Genomic DNA, 16,281 nt, shown 5'->3' on the forward strand with positions numbered 1-16,281 from the left:
GACACGGCACCACAGATTCCTGAAGCTTCCCTGCAGGTCCTGAAGCGGCCCAGTTGTTCCTGTCAGGGTGGATGCGGACCCACATCTTCCTGAAGTCTCACTGCGGTTCCTGAGGAGACCGGGGCTCATCAGCATGGATGCGTCCCCACGTCCTCCTCAGGCCTCCCCAGCACAGGTGGGCTCCTGTTAGTGCAGGTGGACGAGGCCTACTGAGCCTTCGCGGCCCTTGGGCCAGACCTGGGCTTGGGAGCCTCCTGCGGGATGCTCAGGCACTGCAGGAGGCCATGCAGGAGGCAGGGTCCCCATGCACAGGGCCACAACTGCCTCCTTCCAGGCTCCAGCTGAGGCCTATGAGCTTTGGAAACATCTCACTGAAACGGAGCCCAATACCCGGCTTCCCCAGAAATACTTAAGGACAATGATTGGAGCCCACAAGATACAAAATGAAATGTGTACCAGACTTCAACCACATCCTGCAAAACTCACTCAACCCTCTTCCTCTGTGGGCGGGACCGCAGGCTGGCGCAGCCGCCCTGGAAACAGTGTGGAGGCTCCTCAGGAAGTTACAAATAGAGCCGCCCTGGGACCAGCAGGTGCACGGCCTTAGCTCACCCCGAATACAGATGCATGGGACTCGGGGACCCTGAGACCAGCCCTTAAAACTAAGCTAAAACCCACCTCTGGGTCCAAGTCCCTGCTCCGCTCTGTCGGGTATACTTGGAAACAAGCTCAAGCTTGTAAATAAACCCTCGTGTGTTTGCATTGCTGTTGGCTTCTTAATGGTTTCTCGGATTCGCAATCTTGGGCACAACAGTCTGAGATACAAAACCAAAACCAAAAGAAGCTCAGATGCAGTTAGAGTGAACGCAGGGTTCTGAGAGAAACGGCGGAGACCCGGGGACTCGGCAGCTCTTCTGTGGAGGCCCCAGCAGACTGGGGGGCGGGATGCTCTGCCCCAGAGCCAGAGGACCCAGAGACCCCCCCGCATCCCGCCTATCAGAGCCAAGTCTCAGGAGCAGCACAGCACCGCCCACTGAGCCCAGAGACGCTGACACCCACCCCGCCTCTGGCCCCCGCAGGTGCATCTCCCAGGAAGATGTGCACCTGATAATCAGCGCCACGGCCCATCCCCAGACCCCACACAGACCATTCGCTGCCACCAAGTTGTCAGACCACAGAGGCTGCAGATCTTTAGCTCTGCTTGGAAAGTAGGGTATAGATTCCTTTGTACTTTGTGTTCTTTTTTCATTTATTTCTTTGATTCTTTTTTATTAATTGCCTTATTTTAATTTTTATGTATGTACCTTATATATTTCTTATTTTTACTTTCATAGTACTTTGTGTTTATTCTTAATTTTTTTCAATTTATATATGATAGTCACAAACAGAGAGAAAGAGAAAGAGAGAAAGAGAGAGAGAGAGAGAGAGAGGCAGAGACACAGGCACAGGGAGAAGCAGGCTCCATGCACTGGGAGCCCAACGTGAAATTCGATCCAGAGTCTATAGGATCCTGCCCTGGGCCAAAGGCAGGCACTAAACCCCTGCGCCACCCAGGGATCACTTTATTTGTTTCTATTTTGGGATTTAGAATCTTTTAACAAGCAGGCCAAAATAATCTGTTTTTTTTTTGGGGGGGGAGGGCATTTGTTATTGTTTTTCTTGGTTTTCCTTTTTCTTCCTTCTTTCTTTTCTGGAAAATATAATGAGATGAAGAAATTCACCTCCATAAAATTACATGAGGTCTACTCACAGCCAGGAAGTTCATCAATACACATATATGATATCTAACTACAGTTTAAAACAATGATTATAAAGATAGCAGCTGGGCTGGATAAAGAGCACAGAAGAAAACTAGAGAAACCTTTTCTGTAGAAATAAAAGAACTTAAATATAATCAGGTCAATGTTAAAAATGCTATAACTGAGATGCAGTCCCAAGTGGAAGCCTTAAAAAGAAGAAAGTTTATGGACCACAGAGACAGACGTAGGGAAGTCAGCCACTTATTAAAACAATAACATTCATACCATAGGAGACTCAGAAGATGAAGAAAGAGAAAAGGTGGTCCTTGCTCAGCCATTAGAAATGACAAATACCCACCGTTTGCTTCAACGTGGATGGAACTGGAAGGTATTATGCTGAGTGAAGTAAGACAATCGGAGAAGGACAAACATTGTATGTTCTCATTCATTTGGGGAATATAGATAATAGTGAAGGGAATATAAGGGAAGGGAGAAGAAATGTGTGGGAAATATCCGAAAGGGAGACAGAACATAAAGACTCCTAACTCTGGGAAACGAACTAGGGGTGATGGAAGGGGAGGATGGCGGGCGGTGGGGGTGAATGTGTGATGGGCACTGAGGGGGGCACTTGACGGGATGAGCAGTGGGTGTTATTCTGTATGTTGGCAAATTGAACACCAATAAAAAATAAATTAAAAAAATTATTATTAAAAAAAGAAAGAAAAAGAAAAAAAAAGAAAGAAAAGAAAGAAAGAAAGAAAGAAAGAAAGAAAGAAAGAAAGAAAGAAAGAAAGAGTGGCACCTGTGCGATTCAGCTAGTTAAGCTTCTGCCTTAGGCTCATATCATGATCCAGGTCCCAAGGCAGGCTCCCTGTTCAGCAGGGAACCTGCTTCTCCCTCTCCCTCTGCCCCCTCACTCATGGATTTTCTCTCCTCTCTCTCTCAAATAAATAAAAAACATCTTTGAAAAAGAAACAAACAAACCCAGAAGAAGAGAAATTACCCATGTAGAAGAATTTCAAACAAATTGTGCAGACATTGCAAACTCAAGTTCATGAGCATAGCTTTCCACTCTTATGTGAGGAATACACATTGTAACTTCCTTCTACAAAATATGATATGAAAAACTTAAAATAATATTGATAATATAATAATAATGTTTAATAATAATAAAAAAGGATCAGTTTACTGCGTAGAAAGCTGACAAACACTATCTCAGCAATGTGATCAGATCGATACCAAGACTGATAAATCATGTTGATAGTATATCCTTTATATGATATAATGAAAATGGCAGTATATCTCTGTATATAATCCAAAAAACTGTTCAATCATGAGATAAATGACAGACATGTCCCACCTGAGGGAAATTTTACAAAATACTCTACTTCTCAAAGTGTTCCAGGGCAACAACAACAAGGAAAGGCTGAAAGACTGTCACAATCCAGAGGAGCCTAAGAAAACATGAGGACAAATGGAATGTGATATGAGGGATGGTAACTTAGCAAAAACTAAGGAAATCTGAATAAAGTATGGTCTTTGGTTAATGCGACTATTTTAATATTGATTCATTAGCTCATATTTGTACCATACTAAAATAAGATATCAATAATTGGAGAAATTGAGTGCAAGTGCATGTGAATGCACTGTACTATCTTCTCAATTTCCCTATAAATCTTTGTTTTTTTCCTAATACGATCTATTTTGAAAATTGACTTAAATGAATCAGGCTCCAACTGTGAAGACATTTTAAGAATAGTTGAATTAACTTTTGCCTTATTCTTAAAGAGTTCCTCTGATGGAAACAAAGTAAGAATTTTAGATCAGAAGGAAAGAAAAACACTTTTGAACACGTATAATGCCTCCTTCACCCTGAAAAGCAGGAATGGATAATAAATAGCAAAAATCAGATAAAAATACTTCTAGTATAATAGACACCATATTGCAAGTGTATTTAAAATTTGCAACACATAACATTTATTTCCTTGACATTTGTCTTCCAAGGACTTCACAGGGTTTCAGTGTCAGTTGAAACATGGGAAGAATCTCAGGAAAAAATCCTTCACATAATAATAGGACCATTGGTAATAATGTCTCTCAGTTCTTTCCAAATCCATAAAGATGCATTTCCTGAGGAGTGACTGAACTGTGAAGAAAGAGATGAGAAACCGTCACCCCCTGAACTCTTGTGTCAGAATATTTTAACCATAGTACTACAGATAGTAGTAAATTATCCTTATTAACAGGGAATATGTCTCAGATTGGAATCTGAGCAATCAGATGGGCAGAGAAAAAACGCTCTGACTGGCTCCTCATCTTTTAAAGACAAAGGAGAGGTTTTCTATGTACAAAGTCAGTTGTCAACATAGCCTTAGGGAATAAGAGTCTGCAGCATCGAATCCAGCTGCACAGCTGGGACGCCCATGCTCCAGGTCTTCCTGATCCCAATCACTGGGCCTGTCCCCCAACACAGGATGCCACGCTGAGGTCATTTGCAATTGCTCTCTTAGGAGCTCTTGGGAAGGGGGAAGGAGCTAGATAGGATGGGACATGATGCATGGAGGCCGAGAAAATTAAGGCCATTCCAATTTAAATTCAGCATTAGCACACGCCCAGCCATCCCAGGCCCCTGTGAAGAAGAGCTGAAATTTACATGCCTTCAGTTACAGGAAAAAAACAAAAGTTTACAGCTTAATGTCCTAGAAAGCCCCACAATAGAATCAAAACAGAGCCCAGGCCAAGGGCAGGAAGCCCCTATTAGAATGAGAGCAGAGCCCAATACCCTTGAAGGCCCCATATCAAAATGTAAACAGAAATTGAGGAATTGCTCCAGCCATTCTGGAGGTCCCTGAGACCAGCCCTTAAAACTAAGCTAAAACCCACCTCAGAGTCCAAGTCCCTGTTCCGCTGTGTTGGGTGTACTTGGACGCAAGCTCGAGTTTGGAAATCAACCCTTGTGTGTTTGCATCGGTGTCACCTCCTTAGTGGTTTCTTGGATTCGCAATCTTGGGCACAATACCCCCATGTCCCCTCCCACCTTGGCTGAACCCCTATCCCCTCCCACCCAGGCTGACACTCAGTCACCTCCCTGCCCACAACTGCTGGGCACAGACCGTCACACAGGTCCCACGGGCACAGTGGGAGCTCCCGCCATCCCTGGCCTCCCAGAGGAAGGAAGGAGGTTTCAGCAGGGCACACTCCCATGGTGACCACAGGGCTCCCTGCCCAACATGGCAGCTCGTGACAGTTCGGGGTCTGTGTCCCTAATGCCTGCTCCTCCTCCCCGGTTTTCCCACAGGAAATGAAGGAAGAGGCCCTGGTCTCCTCCTAGGACATCACGCAGGTAAACCTGGACGTAAACAGGACGTTCGGCAGCCACATCATGTTTTAGGACTGCTAGGTGTTGGGTGAGGCTGCTGGGCCACGAAGCTTTGGGCCCCCGGGGGCTTCTGAGTAGGGAAAACGGGGCCTCTGAGGCCAGGGGGAGTAACAGCAGCCAACAACATACCGCTCCATGGTAGAGTGATTGGGATGACCCCCTTGCCCACCCCTCTGGGCCTCAGGGATGAGGAGGCCACTAGGATGGGGCCTCCAGTGGTTGCCATGGGAGCTGAACACCACCAAATGGTAGAGGGACGGCCCCATGAGAAGCAGGGGATGGGGTTGGGGATGTGGGAGGCATGAACCGGACCTGGGGGCCAGGCGGCATGGCCACAGCTGGAGCAGGACACACATCGATCCCATGAGGGTCAGAAGGGTCAGAGTGACATCCACTCTCGGTGCTTTATATGTTTCTAAATTCTATGCATTTAATTTGAGACAATTTGCAATTTGAAAGCATACGTATGGGGATCCCTGGGTGGCGCAGCGGTTTGGTGCCTGCCTTTGGCCCAGGGCACGATCCTGGAGACCCGGGATCGAATCCCACATTGGGCTCCCGGTGCATGGAACCTGCTTCTCCCTCTGCCTGTGTCTCTGCCTCCCTGTCTCTCTCTGTGACTATCATAAATAAATAATTTAAAAGATAAAAAAATTGAAAGCATACATATTATGATGACCCCCAGATAATGCCCCCGGTCCAGCCAGGGCCCTTCACTGACCACACCGTGCCCCGGGGGCAGGTGTCACAACAATCCCCAGACTGGGGTCGCCTTTAACGGTAGATGTCTCCTTGTGTATCTTAGTGGAAGCAGATACCCTGTGTCCACAGGCCCCCACAACATCCCCCTGATTCCCCACTCCCACTCCAACCCCCTCCATCATCATCCCCATGGCATCCCACCATCCCCCTCACACCCATACAGCCCCACACAATCCCCACCCACACTATACCCCAACACAATCCCCCTACACCATCCCCCACACTCCACCACAATCATATTCCTGCCCCCACATGATCCACCGCCACACCATTTATCCCCAGCAAGGACCTGGTGCAGGTGCCCCCTGTGGGACACGCTCAACCTCCCCAGGTTTTTCTGCATACCCTGATCCCATCAGAAGCCCTGGTGTCCCATAGAGTACCCAGGGGTTGCAGGGAACAGGAAAGACATGGAGCCCCCGACAGGGTGGGTGCAGGTGAGTGGTTCAGAGGATGCACCGTGCCCTGCCTCCGCCCAGTGTCCCACCTGGAGGGCAGCACACCCTGCACAGGACACCAGCCCCTAACCCATAGGGACCTGGGCTGACCTGACCCCGGGCTCTGTGGGGGCTGAGTTGATTTGAGGCCCCCAGGGCCAACACAAAGACTAATGGCATCCAGCCCCCCATGGCCCTGGCCAGCCCTGGATTCTGGCCCCAGGCTGCGCGAGCCCTCTCACAGCTGAATGTGGCCTCTTGGGTCCTGGGCTTACCCCACTGATCCAGGTCACTGACCTAGGGCGCCCGTTGGATCCTGGGAAACCCAGGGTGGGGAGAGCAGGGGTAAGCCGGTGGGCCCCACCCACAGCCACACCAGGAGCCAGGCTGCTCCAGGTGCTGGGGCCCCTGGGAGCACAAGGCCAGGGTCCAGCTGCCCTGTTTGGACCCAGCGCAGGTCCAGGTCAGCTCTGCTGTCCTCAGAACCGTCTCTCATGCTGAAACCTCAGGACACACGCCCCCACCCGGATTCCACACATGCTCCCAGGTGGGGGACTCCAGCACCCGCCTCCCCAACCCGTGTCATTCTTGCCCTCCCCTAAAGGACAGAAACCTCTCCATTCCCAGGGACAGTCGCGCCCCCTCGACCCTGACCCGTTTGCTGTAGAAAGTCAATAAAGTGTTGTGGTGTGAAAATGCACAGCCATCCCGTTTCTGTGTCATCCAGAACACTGTGCACAGGGCTTGGAGAGACCACCAGAGAGGAGGAGGGGGTACCACCCATGCCCCACCAGCCCCTGCAGGGGCACCACCATGCACAGCCAGCTGACATCCCCATGTGCCTTCCAGGGGCGGCCAGACGCCAGGGTCAGGACCTGACAGACTTTACTAGGACTCAGGCTGTGCCCCGCGGGCCAGGAAGGGCTGGGACAGAGTGACAGCCAGGAAGCCTCAGGTCACCAGGTTCTGTGCAAAGCAACCCGGTTGTCTGTGCTCCCTCTGTCCAGGGGTCCTGGGCAGGCCATGTTCCGGGGCCCTTCCTCCACGCATCATCCCCGTGCCTGTGTGCCTGGAGCAGAGAGGACCTGCGGGGTGGTCAGCATGGCCCTAGAAGGGATGTCAGGACAGCAGGCCCTTGTGTTATGCCCAAGATTGTGAATCCGAGAAACCACCGAGGAGCCAACACCAATGCAAACTCCCAAGGGTTTCTTTACAAGCTGGAGCTTGGTTCCAAGTGCACCTGACACAGCAGAGAATGGACTTGGACCCTGAGACTAAGAGGTGTAGCAGCTTTATAGGGGCCAGTGGACCATGGGATACGCAGAAAGTTGCACAGTCATGTCTGTTCACAAGCAGGTGGCCAATTAAATTACACCTTACCCTATAGTATCCACTTGCGCTAGCCTATTACTTTGGTCAGAATCGGAGTGCAGTTTTGGGGGACATAAAGCAGGGTTACATTTTTATGAGCTGATTTCAGATAAGGGTGTGCCCAGAGGCCTGACTAGGGTGGGGCAGCGCCTAAAACAATAAGAAGGTCATGTAGGGGTCATCCTGGAGGTGGGGGGGGTAGCACAAAATGGAATCAGTCCTGCTCTGCCTCTCCAGGGGTAGGAGATTTTTGTTAAATTTCCTGGGTCCCACACTTGCAGATCACTCACCTGGGCCAGCCTCACCAGATGGACTCAGCGTGCACACCTTGTGGTGCTTGATCTCTCACACCAGCGTGTGGAGGGCACCCTCCTTGCCCGACTGAGTAGGGGTGGGTGAGCATGGGGCTCGGCCTGAAGGTCAGGCAGCACAGGGGACCGAGGAACCCCAGCCCCGTCCCCACCCAGACTCCCAAACACAGGCAGCCCCAGGGCTCCCCCCCATGGGCAGCTGGATCCTCAGGATCTCCCACCAGGATGGCCCCGAGGTCTGGCTCCCTGCTGGAGAGGCATCAGGGAGAAGATAAGCAGCCAGCACATGGCAGGACCCATTGCCTCACATGGGAATATAGCCAAGCCGGACCTTTCAGCTCAGCTGAACCTCCAGCAGAAAGTCACTGCAAGAGCGAGCCCAGGGTCTGCCAGGAGAGCCTAGCTAGCCGCCCAGTGCCAGCACCAGAAATGATGTTGTGCCAACCATTTGGGCATTTGGGTGACCCAGCCAGAGGATCCAATAGCTGCACGTGATAGCTACATGTGATAGACACACACACACCCCAAAACCAACAAAAGTCGGAATCCCCCTAATGTTGTCTAACAGCAGCTGGATGGTTACATACACGACGCTGTGGTCTCCAATAGGATACATGAAAGACGCAATAAACCATGACAGCAGAGGTGCTGGAGGCACAGAGATATGCCTGCTTGGTTCCAACAAGGAGCACAGAGGGGCAGGAAGCATCCTACAGAGGGGAGGCCCCTCCTTGGAAAGGACATCATGTCCCTGTGAAGGCTACGGAGGGTGAAATCTGTCCTCCTCTCTTTCAGCTTCTGGTTTTCCTCCTAAATGCCATTTTCCTCAATCATAAGACCAAAAATTTATTTTATGTTTTTAAATTTCTTTTTGTTGGTGTCCAATTTGTATGAATTCTTGCTTCAGCAAGGGTGTCATTCAGGAGAGAAGGAGAGATCATGATTTTCCCAGACAGGCAAAATATAAAGGAGTTCATGACCACTTAACTAGTCCAGTAAGTAATTTTAAGAGGGACTCTTCTAGTGGGGGAAAAAAAGAGTCCAAAAGCAACAAAGACTAGAAAGGCCCAGAGAACATCACCAGAAACACCAACTCTTCTGGTAACACAAAGGCACAAAGTTCTTATCTTTGAATAATCACTCTGAATGCCGATAGACTAAATGTTTCAATCAAAAGATACAGGGTATCAGAGTGGCTTAAAACACAGGATCCGGGAAGCCTGGGTGGCTCAAAGTGTTGAGCATCTACCTTTGACTCAGGGTATGATCCTGCAGTCTGGGATCAAGTCCCATATTGAGCTCCAGGAGTGGAGTATGCTTCTCTCTCTCCCTAATTTTCTGCCTCTCTCTCTCTCTCATAAATAAAATCGTTATTAAAAAAACAAGATCCATCTGTATGCTGCCTACAAGATGCTCACCTTACACGTATACACACCAGCAGATTGATAGTCAGGGGAGGGAAAATCATCTACCACGCTAATGGATTTCAAATGAAAGTTGGAGGACCCATACTTATATCAGACAAACGAGTTTTGAAACCAAACCCTGGGGGACACCTGGTGGCTCAGTGGTTGAGCATCTGCCTTCAGCTCAGGGTGTGAACCTGGGATCACAGGATCGAGTCCCACATCGGCCTCCCTTAGGGGAGCCTGCCTCTCCCTCTGCTTATGTTTCTGCCTCTGCTTCTCTGTGTATCTCTCATGAAAAAATAAACAAAATCTTTAAATCTCAAAAAGAAAGAACAAATCCTGTAAGTAGATGAAGAACATTATTTCATAATTAAAAAGACTATCAAGATCAAACAACTAAATATTTATTTATATTTATATTTATTTACGTAAATATAGAAACAAATTAACAACAAATGTACAGGAACTCACTGATAATAATACACTGACAGGGGATTTCAACACCCACTTATGGCAATGGACCGATCGTCTAGCAGAAAATCAACAAGTGAACAATAGCCTTGACACACCAGACCACAGGGACTCAACAGATATAGTTAGAAAATTAGATCTGAAAGCAGAATACACTTTCCTTTTTTTTAAATTTATTTTTCATCGGTGTTCAGTTTACTAACATACAGAATAACCCCCAGTGCCCATCACCCATTCACTCCCACCCCCCGCCCTCCTCCCCTTCTACCACCCCTAGTTCGTTTCCCAGAGTTAGTAGTCTTTACGTTCTGTCTCCCTTTCTGATATTTCCCACACATTTCTTCTCCCTTCCCTTATATTCCCTTTCACTATTATTTATATTCCCCAAATGAATGAGAACATATAATGTTTGTCCTTCTCCGACTGACTTACTTCACTCAGCATAATACCCTCCAGTTCCATCCACGTTGAAGCAAATGGTGGGTATTTGTCATTTCTAATAGCTGAGTAATATTCCATTGTATACATAAACCACATCTTCTTTATCCATTCATCTTTCGTTGGACACTGAGGCTCCTTCCACAGCTTGGCTATCGTGGCCATTGCTGCTATAAACATCGGGGTGCAGGTGTCCCGGCGTTTCATTGCATTTGTATCTTTGGGGAAAATCCCCAACAATGCAATTGCTGGGTCGTAGGGCAGGTATATTTTTAACTGTTTGAGGAACCTCCACACAGTTTTCCAGAGTGGCTGCACCAGTTCACATTCCCACCAACAGTGTAAGAGTCTTCCCTTTTCTCCGCATCCTCTCCAACATTTGTTGTTTCCTGCCTTGTTAATTTTCCCCATTCTCACTGGTGTGAGGTGGTATCTCATTGTGGTTTTGATTTGTATTTCCCTGATGGCAAGTGATGCAGAGCATTTTCTCATATGCATGTTGGCCATGTCTATATCTTCCTCTGTGAGATTTCTGTTCATGTCTTTTGCCCATTTCATGATTGGATTGTTTGTTTCTTTGGAGTTGAGTTTAATAAGTTCTTTATAGATCTTGGAAACTAGCCCTTTATCTGATATGACATTTGCAAATATCTTCTCCCATTCTGTAGGTTGTCTTTGAGTTTTGTTGACTGTATCCTTTGCTGTGCAAAAGCTTCTTATCTTGATGAAGTCCCAATAGTTCATTTTTGCTTTTGTTTCTTTTGCCTTCGTGGATGTATCTTGCAAGAAGTTACTATGGCCGAGTTCAAAAAGGGTGTTGCCTGTGTTCTTCTCCAGGATTTTGATGGAATCTTGTCTCACATTTAGATCTTTCATCCATTTTGAATGCCCCTGTAGAGTTCCTGCCGGGGCATACACTTTCCTATCAAGTGCACATGGGACATTCTCCCGAACAGATCATATCAGGGCCCACAAATCAGCCCTCAACAGGTACAACAGGTACAGGAAAGTTGATATCACACCATGTACATTTTTGGCCCACGGCGCTATGAAACTGGAAGTCGAAGGTAAGAAAAAATTTGGACAGACCAAAAATATGTTGAGTTTATGATCATCCTACTAGAGTGAATGGAGCAACCAGGAAATTAAAGAGGAAATTTAAAACAAATGAAAATGAAAACATGTTTCTCCAAACCTCTGGGATGTAGCAAAGGCAGTCCTACGAGGGAAGTACATAGCAATACAGGCCTACCTCAAGAAACAAGAAGTCTCCAATACACATCCTAACCCTACACCTGAAGGAGCTGAATAAGGAATAGCAAACAAGGCCTGAAGCATACAGAAGAAGGGAAAAAATAAAGATGAGTGCAGAAATAAACAATACAGAAACAACAAAACCGTAGAATGGAATAACAAAACTAAGAGCTGGTTCTTTAAATTTATTAATAAAATGGATCAACCCTAGCCAGGCTTATCAACGAGAAAAGAGAAAAGACCTTAATAAATAAAATCACAAATGAGAGAAGAGAGATCACAATCAACACCAGAAAAAAAGACAGTTATAAGGGAATACTATGAAAGATTATACGCTAACAAACTGGGAGACCTGGAAGAAATGGACAAATCCCTAGAAATGTGCAAACGAGCAGAACTGAAATAGGAAGAAATAGAAAATGTGAAGAGACCCATAACTAGCAAAGGAATTGAATCAGCAAGGCACCTGGGTGCCTCAGTGGTTGAGCATGTGCTTTGGCTCAGGTCATGATCCCGGGGTCCTGGGGGATCAAGTCCCACATCAGGCTCCCCGCTTGGAGCCTCATTTTCCCTCTGCCTTTAACTCTGCCTCTCTGTGTCTCTCATGAATACATAAATAAAGGTGCAGCCACTGTGAAAAACAGTCTGGAGGGTCCTCGCAAAGTTAAAAATAGGGGATACCTGGGGGGCGCAGCCATTTGGCCCCGGGCGTGATCCTTGAGACCTGGGATCGAATCCCACGTTGGGATCCCGGTGCATGGAGCCAGGTTCTCCCACTGCCTGTGTCTCTGCCTCTCTCTCTGTGACTATCATAAAAAAAATTAAAAAAGAAGTTAAAAATAGTGCTACCCTACGATTCCAAAATTGCAAACCCAGGTATTTACCCCTAGGATACAAAAGTAGTTTAGTAGATTTGAAGAGGAACACGCAGCCCAGTGTTGGTAGCAGCATTATCAACAGCGAAACTGTGTATAGAGCCCAGATGTCCATCGACAGATGAATGGGCAGAGACGATGTGGTAAGTATACACACTGCGACATCACTCGGTCATCAGAAGGGATGAAAGGATGCCATTTACAATGACGTCGGAGAAGTGGAAGGGACTTATGCTAAATGAACTCAGTCAGAGAATGACAGATACCAAATACCATACAATTGCATTCACATGTGAATTTTAAGAAACCAAAGAAACTGACAAAGGGGCGAAGGGGGGGATGAGAGATGCAAACCAAGAAACATACTCTTAACCACAGAGATTAAACTAATAAATACCAGAGGAAAGTGGGGGGGGGGATGGGGAATCAGGGGATGGGAAAAGTAGAGGTCACCTCTGACCAGAACCAGGCGTTGTATTCAAGGGTTGAATCACTATGTGGTAAACTGGAAACGATATCATACTGTGTTTACAAAGAGGAATTCAAGAAAAACTTTAAAATAATAATTGGTAGTATAGAGGAAACATTGGCGCACAAGAGATAAAATCAGAAAGGAAACTGAAAATCCAAACGAAGAGTCTTTAGAGCCACAAATCCCCTCCTTAGCTGAGCTCAGGAGAAGCCTGCCATGCCTATTCTCAACCCAGAGAAGCCTGGATTTTGATCATTTTAAAATGATCTCTGGGGAGGTCGCTGACTTGGTGTAGTCAGGCTATCCTTGAAACCAAAACCTAAATAGAGTGCATGAAACTAAACTGCCCAAGATGCTAGGATTCCCAGTGCAAGCACATGCCAAGACACAAACTCTAACCATACACAGACATAACCCTAAGCCTACACTTAAGCCTAATGTTAACCTAACCCTCAACAGGAACTATCACTAATCAAAAACCAAACACAAACCCCAAGACCCAAACACATTCACTGAACCTTCCTGCCAACCCTCACCCTAACTCCTAAACCTATTCTAAACCTTTAACCCTGACCCTTACCTTAAATCTAACCCTAACCCTAACCTCTAACCATAACCTTAACTTAATGTACTCAAATTGTATTCCTAACCTTAACCTGTACCCTAACCCTAACCCTCTAATACTAATCCTATCTCATATCCCAAACTGTACCCTAACCCGGACCCTAAAACTAATCCCTAACCCACTATCTAACCCTCTCTTACCCTTTTCCAAAACCGTACCCTGACCCTGACCTGACCCTAACCTAACCCCTAACCAAACTCTAACCCTAATCCTAGCCTTAACCCGTATCCTAAACCTAACCCTCGCCCTAACCCTAAACCTAGCCCTAACTTTAACTCTAACCCCTAACGCTAACCTCTAACCCTAACTCACACCCTAACTCCTAACCCTATCTGTAAACCTACCTGAACCCTAACTCTAACCATAACCCAAACCCCAACTCCTAACCTCCTGCCCTAATCCCTAAAGTCTAAACCCTAACTCTAACTCTAACTCCTGTCCCTAACCGAAACCCCCATCCTAACTCCTAACCACTGACCCTTACCTTTATCCCTCACCCTAACCTCTAATCTGTAACCATAAGCATAATCACTAACCCCTAACATCTAACCTATGCCTAACCACCAACCACCTCCCCTCCCCTGATCCTACCATTCATTCTACCCATTCACTTATCCTATGGTTCTGACGAGTCCCTTCTGACATGGACGTGGCTCCCAACGGCGCCTCCAGAGTCCTCCAGGGGGTCCTGAGGAAGCCGGGCTCCTGTGAATGCGGACGTGGCCCCACGTGTTCCAGAGTCATAGTCAGTGGGTCCTGAGTACGCCGGGTCTCCTGCCAACGTGGAGTATGCCTACTCTGGAAGGAGGAGGAACATCCTTCTGGATGCCTCACAACCTCTTTAAGCCTCACAGCAGGTTCTCAGGAGGCCGGGGGCTCCTGTCAGCCTGAATATGGCCTCATGTCCCCTGAAATCTCACCGCGGGTCCTGAGGAGGCTGTGGGTTGCTGTCAGCCTAGACACAGCCCCATGTGTCCCGAAGCCAAGCTGCAGGTCCTGAGGAGGAAGGGGGTCCTCTCAGTCTTGATGTGGTCCCACATATTCCTCAGCCTCATCATAAGACCTGAGGAGGCTGGGGGCTCTTGTCAGAATGGACGTGGCCCCAAATCATCCCAATCGTTCACAGTGTGTCCTGAGGAGGCCGGAGACTTCTGTCAGTGTGGAATCGGCATCCACATTTTTCTGGGGCCTCACCACAGGCTCTGACAAGGCTGGGGTCTTCTGTCCACATGGACGCATCCCCATATTTCCCAAAGTCTACACTGGGGGTCCTAAGGACATCAGCGTCCGGTTGTGTGGACGTGGCCCCACGTCCTCCCGAAGCATCACCCCGGTTCTGAGGTGGCCGAGGCTCCTGTCACTGTGGTTGCGGCCCCCAGCTTCCAGAAGTCTCAACTTATGTCCTGAGGGGCCAGTTAGCTCCTGCCGGAGTGGAAGCAGCGCCCCATCTTTCAGAAGCCTCCCCACATGTTCTGAGGCGGCCCAGGGGCTCCTGTCAGTGTGGATGGGGGCTCACATCTTACTGAAGCCTCCCCGCGGGTCCTGAGGCAGCCCAGGGGCTCCTGTCAGGGTGGGTGCGGGCCCACAATTTCCTGAAGCCTCCCCGCAGGTCCTGAAGCGGCCCAAGGTCTCCTATCAGGATAGATGTGGGCCCATATCTTCCGGAAGCCTCACCGTGTGTCCTGAGGAGACCAGGGCTCCTGGCAGCGTGAACGCTGCCCAATATCCCCCTGAAGACTCCCCGCAGATTCTGAGGAGGCTGTGGCTCATCAGCGTGGACATGTCCCCACGTCTTCCTCAGGCCTCCCCAGCACAGGCTGGCTCCTGTTAGTGCAGGCAGACGAGGCCTACTGCACATTTGTGCCCCTTGGGCGATACCTGGGCTCGGACGCCCCCTGTGGGATCCTCAGGCACTACAGGAGGGTGTGCAGGAGGCACGTGCCCATCCCCGGGCCGACCTCTGCCTCCTTCCAGGTTCCAGGTGTGGCCTGTTAACTTCGGAAACGTCCAACTGAAAAGAAGCCCAACACACGCTTCCCCAAAAATTCTTAAGGAGAAGGAATTGGAGCCCAAAGGATGCGAAATGAAATGTGGACCAGACTTTTACCATGTCCTGTAAAACTCACTCAACCCTCTTCCACTGTGGGCTGCACCGCAGGCTGTGCAGAAGCCATGGAAACAGTGTGGAGGCTCCACAGGAAGTTACAAATAGAGCCGCCCTGGGACCATCAGGTGCACGGCCTTAGCTCACCCCAAAGATACAGATGCATGAGACTCGGGGACACCTGCACCCCAATGTCCACAGCAGCCGGGTCCACAGTAGCCATACTGTGGGAAGAGCCTCGGTGCCCTCAGGCAGATGATGGATAAAGAGGATGGAAGATAGATGATGGTCATAGATGATAGATAGTTAGATGATAGGAATGGTACTCAGCTATCAAAGAGAAGAAAATATTGCCATTTGCAATGACGTGGATAGAACTAGAGGGATCATGTTAAGTGAAATAAGTCAGTCAGGAAAGAAAATTACCGTATGGTTGCATTCATAGGTGAAATTAAAGAAGCAAAGCAGATGGGCATCTGTGAAGGGAAGGAAAAACAAGATGAAAACAGAGATGGAGGAAAAAAAGACTCAATCACAGGAAAGAAACTGAGGGTCGCTGGAGGGGAGGGGAGTGGAGTGGTGGGACAGGGTAACTGGTAGACGGGCATGAAGGAGGGCACGTGATGTCATGAGC

This window comes from Canis aureus, chromosome 36, assembly GCF_053574225.1.
Source record: "Canis aureus isolate CA01 chromosome 36, VMU_Caureus_v.1.0, whole genome shotgun sequence".
Lineage (NCBI taxonomy): Eukaryota > Metazoa > Chordata > Mammalia > Carnivora > Canidae > Canis > Canis aureus.